Raw genomic sequence first — 10,464 nt, 5'->3', positions numbered from 1 at the left:
TGAAGTTCATTTACAGTTTGCATGATCTATATCCTTTATTTGAAATATATTTTACACTGAAATATATTTTAAATTTTTTTTGAAACTGTGCAATGTCAAAATTTTACAAAGGAATTACGTTCCATGTCTCGTTCATTACTAATGTTGCAAACTAATGTAACTAATGTAAACCGGACAGTATAACCAAACGATTTTTTGCTACAGTATAACTTCTTTAAATTAATAATCTATAAATTAATATACACTAAAAATCTCTATAAAATAATATAATTTTCTAGTCCCAAATTAAAGTTTTGGTTCAATTAGTATATCCATAAATTAATATCTCTATAAATTAATAAAAAAATTATAGTTTTGGTGTAGTCCCAACATTATTGATTTATAGAGGTTTCACTGTATTTTGTTTCATAGCTTAAGTTATGCTTAATAATACTACAATTACATTTTCCTACTATAGTGAAACTAACGAAAACTAACGCAATGTTCAAAAATCCCCCTATATATTAAATGAGAAGTCACTTTAGTGATTTCTCGTGACGTATCATTCATATGTGAAGTTTCAAGAAATTGTTATAATTCGATTGGTCGATTATTCTTAATATTTATTTATTTAATTTAGATAAAAAAATTTAAGGGAAGTATAAAATCATTTAACATCACTTGCTATATAATCTAAAGAATTTTACAAATAACCATTTATGGAAATTAATTCTCAAAATTATAGAAAGATTAATAATATTTTATTTATTAGTTTTAATATTTATAAACTATAATATAGTGAACGGAATTTTATATAAGATAATTATAATAGTTTTATACTCTACTTGATGAATTGTATTCGAATATAATTATATACTTACTATTTTAAAAATTACAAAATCCAAACATGTTTATTAATATTATTTTTAAATTATTTATCGTTGTTTAAAGAATAAATTTATCAGAATTTTAAAATAATTTATAAAAATATAAAACTATTATATATTGATTGAAAAGTCACATAAGTAATTTTTAATTACGTGTCGATCATAAATAAACTCTTCAAATTGTTATAATTTGATTGGCCGATAATTTTTAATTTTAATTATTATAATTATAACTAAAAGGAAATGATAATTCAATTACCACTCTCCAAATAATCTACATAATTGTAGAAATAATTATATATGGTAACTAATTGTTGAAACTATGAAAGAGTAATAATGTGATCAATTTTTTTATATATTTATAAATTACATAAAATAATAAACAAAAATGTTTATTTGAATTGATATAATGATTTTATATTCGTATAGAAAACCTTATATTTTTATATAATGTATCGTAATAACTATTAATGTCTAATAAATTTCATGCATGCTTTATAAATCGTTTATAAAATTATAAATAAATTTATAAAATTATTTATATTGGCTTATCAGATGTTTACATATCATTAAACCTTTTCTTAACTCCATCCTCTTTCCTCCTCTGAAAACCCATCTTCTTAAACTTCAGCTGAATCCAAACGTCTTTAACGCCATTGTTAAACGTCTTTGAACTTTGATGTGTTCATCAAAGTTATTGAGGGTCGTTTTCAGTAACCGAGAATGCCAATCGATGATTACGAGAATTCTGCGAAATCAAGCCTAAGAAAAAAAAAACGTGGTATTTCATATAATACCTTTTTCTGGCATGCTCTGTTTCTTTTAAAGCATCTAAGTACTTTGTTCCGTATACCCAACAAAGGGGTTTGGTTTTATCTTGAAGAACTGGAACAATGCTCTTTGGGAAGAGTATTTCATCTTATGCGACAAGTTTGATTCTGCAAGTAATTTACTTTATTTGGTGTCACTAATTTGTACAATACGATTTTCTTTTATATACCAGTCTTAAACTTTTAACCCACATAATTCCATATAAATAGTGAGAAAGAATCTAAAACATTAATGGGTTTTAATATGATTCCTATAATGATAACTTTTTGAAATTGAAGTATAAAAGGTGAAAATTTTGAAGTTCAGTTGTGGTTTAAGAGATATGTTTAAATGTTCTCTTGGAGTATATATATAATCGTATACCAAATGTTTATGTTCTGGAACAGATAATCAAATCTGTATTGGTTTTGGTGAGGGAGCTGGTGGACCAGAGGAGGGAGATATGCAAAAGACTGCCATGGGTGAAGCCTCTGCTTAAAGAGCAGTTCTTTGTTCACTGCAAGTTTCATGTACTCTCACAAGGGTGATTGCAATATGTATTACTTAGACTGCACCAGTGGCGAGCTTTGCTCTCTTTGTCTTTTCCATCGCAAAGACCATCCAATCCAAGTGCGTTCTTGCTATAATTTTAATTAAATTTTTGGTTGGTTGTGCTCTTTGGTTTAGGTTTTGAATTTGTATTGATTGGTTTTGGCAGATAGGTAGATCTTTAGGTCTATATATCAATAGCTTGCCACAATGCTTGGATCCATAGCTATTCCATGCAGGTCTGACTCCTTAAAAATATCCCTTCAAAAGTTCTGATTATGTTTCTTACCATCTATCTAATAATCTAAATTTTTTTTAATACAATCTGATTTGATCAATGGATTCTACTTGCAACATCTTTCTCATATGTGTTTTGATGATTTTATCATTTAGTTGCTTAGTTTTTTTGTTTAAACTTGGTCAATAGCAGCTTCTTCTGCGATCATAAGCTAAAGTTATGACCTTATGTGATTTACTTTTTTTTCGCGTTCTTTTCAGTGTGTCCATATGATGAAGGAAAATTGAATATGGATCTTGAGGTTTGAATGATAAGTGTCTGCATTCAGCTTGGTTTTGAGAACCAATCAGACACTGTCATACTTCTGTGCAAATGTCTTCGTCAAGATATCAGTAGGAGATGGATCACAAAGGAGGACAAGGAATCTGAAGTTTGGCAGTATAATCTAGGATGATGCAAAGGATCTTTCTGATTTTGTTCTCTTTCTTCTCTTAACATGTTAGTCGGATAACGTCGTTCCTATGATGAGTATTGTATGATTATAAGTGATAACATTTACTTGGGATAATGTTTTTTTCCTTCTCGCTTTATACTTTCTGTAAAGTTATGACGTTCAGTTGTACCAAGTACCAACTACGGAAGATGTTAAAAGGAAGGAGTGGTGTGGTAGATGTCATGAATAACAACCTTAATAGAACTCATAGTTGTAACGCAAACCCAAATCTAATAGCCAATACCTACAAAACTTAACATTCGATTAAACTACTAAAATCTGGTAGTATAAGAAGATAAGAGCTCCACAATTGTCTTAATCAAATAATATATAATACATATTAATTATTAAAAAAATATTACTTAAAATTTTGCATGAAATAAATACAATGATAGAAAAAACTATAATAATATACTAAAACAAATAACAAAAAAAAAATCCACGACATCATAAACTACTTTACCACTTAAATTATTTGTCGGTCTCTTTAGGTTCTATTATTTATGACTCTAAACTTTGATTTGGGTCTATACAGTAATATTATTCTTACTATAGTCAACTAGGAAATTGAAAAATAGATTTGATTCATCCGCCAATTTATTTTTCTAAGTTCATATATGGTCAATAATTGTAGGGATTTTTGCAAAATTGACCTACAACTTAAAGTCAAACACAAAACTAACCTCCCTTTTTTTTGAAAATTCGTTTTGCCCTATTCACCCCACAAGTTCATATAATTTACGAAAATGCCATCAATTTTTTTTTTTCTTTTCGAAAATGACATTTTTACTCTCTCACCCTCATCATCTTCAAGTAATTACAAGATTGCCATTGTCATCAATACCACAACCACCATGAACAACCAATTTGAAGCTCTTAATGCTCCCAAAATCGATTTACCCTTCTTCTTTTTCCATTCTTGTGAACTAAACACAACATATCTCTCACTTTCTCTCCACAATGAGCAAAAAAAACCCAAGACTTTGATTCTAAAATTTTTTATGGTTCATAAAGTCATAGAAGCTAACGATTATGGGTGGGTGACTTTCGTTTGTGATTCTGTGTGCTTGGAGAAGCCTTATGTATGCTAAGGAACTTATCTCACCAATTTAAGGTGTGACATCGAGTTTTTTTCCAGATCTGTTCGTCAGACGACTTACTTGGGAAGTCGTCTCGCTGTAGACGACTTACCTTTCAGTCGTCTGGCTGTAGACGACTTACCTGGAAGTCGTCTGGTCAACGCAAGGTTATTTTTGCAATTGACTTTGAAATCTGTAACCTGAGACGACTGAAAGTTAAGTCGTCTACTATTGTTTGGTTTCAAAAAAAATTCCAAAGAACCTAGACGACTTACATTTCAGTCGTCATAGGTTAGTTTTGCATTTGACTGGATAATTTCAGAAGTTTGACTTCCCCAGACGACTTACATTTCAGTCGTCTGGCGAAAATTAAAATAATAATATTTTTTATAAAGTAAACGACTTACAATTAAGTAGTCATAGGTTAGTTTTGCAATTGAAAAAAAAACTTCAAGATTTAATTATACACAGACGACTTATAATTCAGTCGTCCACCAGACGACTTAATTGTAAGTCGTCCAGGACTTTTTTCCGAGATTCTGGTCAAACCTCGTAAATCCTGGACGACTTACATTTCAGTCGTCTCGTGGACGACTGAATTATAAGTCGTCTGTATATAATTAAATCTTGAAGTTTTTTTTTCAATTGCAAAACTAACCTATGACGACTTAACTGTAAGTCGTCTACTTTTAAAAAAATATTATTATTTTAATTTTCACTAGACGACTGAAATGTAAGTCGTCCAAAAAGTCAAACTTCTGAAATAATCCAGTCAAATGCAAAACTAACCTCTGACGACTGAAATGTAAGTCGTCTAGCTTTTTTGGAGTTTTTTTTTAACCAAACAATAGTAGACGACTTAACTTTCAGTCGTCCGAAATAACAGATTTCAAAGTCAATTGCAAAAATAACCTCTGCGTTGACCAGACGACATATAGTTTAGTCGTCTAGACAACTTAGATTGAAGTCGTCCGCGTCTTCTCCACTAGTTTTTAAGTCTTCTACGTTAGTTTTTGAATAACTTGTATTTTTAAGAGTGATAAGTAACTTCAAGATATGTAAAACTCATATTTACAAAATATGTTCTCTCCCTTAGTTTTACTAAATTTGACTAAGTTTTTCAATGCAAACTTATAAAAAATATGATATGCTTTGACTAGTTACTATTATTTGTTTCCATCTCTTACCAACATTCTTGTTTATTAAGATGAGAAAAAGGCCATTGGAGTTTATTATTGCATATGAGAGATCCAAAGATAAGAAAAAGGCTACTGAAGTCTATTATTTCATTAATTTGTAAATGTGTAAACACATTGTTAGCACATTTAATACATCTTGGAAAACATTATTACTGATTTTACAAAAAAATTCACAACTAAAAGAGTATACATGCAATTCACAAAACAGACCACAAACAAAACTATTATAGATCATTCATCTACAAAGACAAGCTTGGATTCCACTTGAGTAGACAAGACCAGACAACTTTTAAGAAGTCCAGACGACTTCTAAGAAGTCCAGACGACTTCCAGGAAGTTCAGACGACTTTGCCAGAAGACTTTTAGGAAGTTCAGACGACTTCCAGACGACTTTACAGGAAGTCCAGACGACTTCTAGACGACTTCCAGACGACTAACAAGTAAGTCATCCCAGAAGTTTTCCAGATCTGAAAAACCTGCATATTAAATCCAGATCTGGAAAACCTGCATATTCAAAAACGTTCAAATGGCTTAAAAACAGAAAAAATGAATGGAAGATTAGATAAATCTACCTTTACAGAACACACAAAAATACATATCTAAAAATAAAAGATCTACCTTTAAATTAGTGGAAGATGAGTACCATCTAATTAAAAACCTGCAAAAAAAAAATAGATTAGTAACAAAGACATGAGACAAAATTGAAAAATTCATATAAAGTTTGGTGTTTTCAAGTCAAAGAGATTAGAGTGGGTTTGGAAAGTTTTAGTTTGAGAAAAAAGTAAGAACTTTATACAACAAGAAGTTACCAAATGAAGAAAAATCAGACATAAGAACTTACCAAAACGCTCAGAAAAATCCAGACGACTTCCTAAAAGTCCAGACGACTTCCTAAAAGTCCAGACGACTTCCTGGAAGTCCAGACGACTTTGTCAGAAGACTTCCAAGAAGTCCAGACGACTTCCAGACGACTAACAGGTAAGTCGTCCCAGAAGTCTTCCAGATCTGAAAAACCTGCACATCAAATCCAGATCTGAAAAACCTGCATATCCAAAAACGTTCAAATGACTTAAAAATAGAGAAAATGAGTGGAAGATTAGATAAATCTACATTTATAGAACACACAAAAATACATATCTAAAATTAATAGATCTACCTCTAAATTAGTGGAAGATGAGTACCATTTGATTAAAAACCTGCAAAAGAGATAGATTAGTAAGAAATACATGAGACAAAACTGAAAAATTCATATAAAGTTTGGTGTTTTCAAGTCAAAGAGATTAGAGAGAGGTTGGAGAGTTTTAGAATGATGAACATTACATTTTTGTTGCAGCCATTTGAGAGGAGGAGAGAGAATGTGTAAATTTTTCTTTTTATAGGGAGACAAAAAATCCAATTAGATTAAATATTTTTGACTCAGACGACTTCCTGGACGACTTACATTTCAGTCGTCTGGTGAAGAAATTAAAACAGACGACTTACATGTAAGTCGTCCAGAAGAGTTTAATATTTTTAGCGGAAAATTAAATATTTTTAGCGGGAAACTAAAATAGAAGACTTCCCAGACGACTTACAAGTAAGTCGTCTGGACGACTGAAATATACGTCGTCCGGGTAAATTATTCAACAGACGACTGAAATATAAGTCGTCCACACCCTAAACATAACCCCTAAACTTAATTATCTAATTAAACACTTCATAAAACCAAATCAAACTTGAAAAGTGTTTACTATACACAAAAATAAACACATATAGGTGAAAACTAATTTTTGAAAAAAATATTTTAGTTTTCCAAAATCTAACCCTAACAATACATACAATACTACAACATATGTTTGCCAAACTCCTAAACCAAAGTATTTCATGATTCACTACTTTCACTCATCTATCTTCAAAACAAATCAATTTTATCATATCTTAATTTATATTAGTTAAAACTGTTTATAATTACTTGATTTTTATTTTTTACGCATCAAAATATTTTTTTACAAGATTTATAAATTATTTTTAAAATAAACTGGTACCAGACGACTTACACTTCAGTCGTCCAGACGACTTCCAACATCTCAGACGACTCAGACGATTTACTGGGGCTATATTCGTAAAAATGGCTTCTGTTTTTTTGTTTGGTCACAAGGGGCTGAGCTGTAATTTCACTAGGCTTTTAGGTTAGTTTTGTATTTGATTCAAGTTTGGGTATAGGTTTGGGATTAAAATCAAGTTGTGGGTTAGTTTTGGCAAAAACCCCATAATTGTATCCCAACTTTAATTTATAAAAAAATAGAATGGCGAGAGGTTTGAGATCAAACATTAAAATCGATGTGCCGTTAACCAATACTACAAAACTCTGCACACATGAAATTAGCCATGTGTTTACCCGTAACTGAAGAATCGAACCTTACCAAATAAAGAGCAAAATCGAAACTAAATCAGATTTCATAAATCATCTATATTTCTATATATCATGTATTCTATATTTTTTCTAAAACTAAAATATCAGAACCAAACCAGAACCAAACTAGAACCGAACCAAAATCAATAAGTACCTCAATAGGAAATATAATTTACAAATCGAAAATATTAAATAAACTTAGTTTTACAGTAACAAATATCATAAACTTATTATTTATAAACTGAACTATCCAAAATGAATTATATGAATACCATTTCCCTAAATTATTTAAAATTATACAAGCAACCTGATAATTTATCCAAAAAACTTAAATCACAACCTGTTATTTTCCTGGCAAAAACCAATTTATCCATAAAATTTACTCAAATTAACCAAAATAATCTGAAATACCCGTAACCGAAAGGGACCCGATTTTTTTTTGATATTAGCTGGTTCTCCACTTTGTTGTCCTAACTGAACAAAAAAACAAAATATCTGAACGAGAATTGAATCAAATTTTATAAATAACCGAACATATCTTATATCTGTAGAATTAAAAAAATAAAATAAATCCAAAAAAAAGATTATAAAAAAGTTTGAAAAAAGAAGAAAGAGAAAGGATAAAAAAAGAAAGAGAGCAAGAGTGGTACCTCTCGGTAGAGCTTTCATACCTTTCTAAAAAATCAGTGAATAACTGAATACATGTGGGATTATTTTACAGGTTGTTTTTATTTTAATTTTTAAAATATTTAATAACTAAATTATGTACAAAAATAATAATAAAAATATTAGTGAGGTACTCTACTTGCTATTTTACCACTAATGATGCCCTAACAATACGATCTCAGAATTCTATTCATTATTGTTTTTTATAATATAGGTTTCAATCCGCCATAGTTTTTGAATGCTTCATAAAATTAATATAAACTTATATAAAAATTACTTTATATTTTCTTATGAAGTATCTAAAAATTATTATACATAAAAAATATTCTAAACAAACAAATAATGAGAAAATATGGGATCATAATAATAAATTTTTTTTTGAATTATAACGACAGTAACCTTCATTGTTCTTTGATAAGTAACATTATATTTTTAATATTTCTTTTAGTTTCAAATGTTAAAGTTTTATATTATATAGTAATCATTATTCATTATTATAACTATGCACATTACAATATATATATATATATATAGAAGAATTATTGTCAAAGAAGAGTTATGTTTATGAACATAAATCCACTAATATATTTTATCTTATAAATTATTCGAATTGTGAAATAAATTTTCTACTATAAAAATAACATTAAAACTCATGTAACACAACTAATGTACACAAAACTAATGTACACAAAATAATTTTATAAGATAGAATATGTTATTCTACTAAAATTAATATCTCCGTCTTAATTTTTTTTGCTCGACATGTGTAAAAATAATTATATTTGTATTCTTTAAATATTCCTTATTAAGGTTTTACTTTGTTACTCCCTTTCATTAAGATCACTTTTAATAAAAATAATCAGAATAATACGGTTGTATTATTCAAAGTTCAATACTCAAATATTCATGAATATTGTATAATTTCTAAACAATTAATGTTCTAAACTATCAACAATTCAGAAAAAAAGTGTCTGGATTTACTTCATCCTTACTCAACTTTATCTAATATCAATTTTCTATTTACTATTTAAAATTCATTTATTCTACATAGTTTATTTCTTATTAAACTGAAACAAATAGCTAAAAGTATTATTTTAGAGGTAACAACAAACTCAGAGGTGGTCGGTTGGAATTTTACAGAAGGTAATTACGTAATTATCTTGGAAAGTTTGAAACTACTAAACATTTTAATAGTACACTCTTTCACCACACCACAAAAAATCATAGAACCACGAATCTTAATGTCAAAGTGGATGGAATTACTTTATCACTACTCAATCTAATATGATCATAATTATAATGATTATTTTCCTCTCAAAATTTACTGAATATACAGAATTCATCTACGAATACAGCAAAAACTTAAATACTATATATGAGTTGAAACAAATAGAAATAGTTTTTTTTTTATCATAATGAAACTGACTGTCAAATAACTCGTAACCAAAACATAACGAAACTGAAACAAAGATAATCAAAGACTAACTGCAGAGTAATAAGAAACATTATTTAGACCCAACATATGAAACCATAACTACTGGAATTTCATTTCAAACATGCACTATCTTAGCCGCATTGGTAGATGAGTGGATCCTCTTCTTAGGCGCATGATCATCTGCCTTCTCATCAGCATCCTTAACTGCATCACTGCTGCCCTCTCCAGTTTCAACCTGAACAGGAACTGGAATACCATCTGGATTGTCGTCATCATCAGCATTGTCTCCTCCCTAGTCCATTCGGATAGTTTTAAAGATTATTAAAATAACTCTTACATCGACGACAAAGATTATTAATAGATAATCAAAGACTAATAAAGTCATTCTTACATGACATGTGAAGCAAAGATTTGTATTCATAAATTAATTTTAATTGTAGAGCCTTTTTTTCATTAAATTCTATTTTATACAAACCTAACTGGATTACTCTTGAATGCTATAAAAAAATCCAATCTAACTGAATCAGTCTTGAATGCTGCTCCAAAACTAAATTTTCCGGAAGAAGTGAAGTATTCTTGTATTAGTTCACTGAAAAAAATCAACCTAATATGGAAAGTATTTACATTTTTTTCCTATGAGAAGATTTTAATTCTCTTTTTCGTAAGGGTCATATTGTGAATGAGTTTTAATTCCTAACTAATATTTTCACCAAGAAAGAGTTTAAATTTTTAAGGTC

The 10,464-nt window shown here is 29.1% G+C and overlaps 1 long non-coding RNA gene across 1 annotated transcript; it reads left to right on the top strand.

Moving 5' to 3' along the window:
• Positions 1-1,297: 1,297 nt before the first annotated feature.
• Positions 1,298-3,163, top strand: LOC111199441. The gene is made up of 2 exons (XR_007316460.1): positions 1,298-2,306; positions 2,724-3,163. It is a non-coding gene; the product is annotated as an uncharacterized LOC111199441 (long non-coding RNA).
• Positions 3,164-10,464: the final 7,301 nt, after the last annotated feature.

Source organism: Brassica napus, chromosome A9 (assembly GCF_020379485.1).
Source record: "Brassica napus cultivar Da-Ae chromosome A9, Da-Ae, whole genome shotgun sequence".
Classification (NCBI taxonomy): Eukaryota; Viridiplantae; Streptophyta; class Magnoliopsida; order Brassicales; family Brassicaceae; genus Brassica; species Brassica napus.
This window is presented reverse-complemented; position numbering and strand designations above follow the sequence as displayed.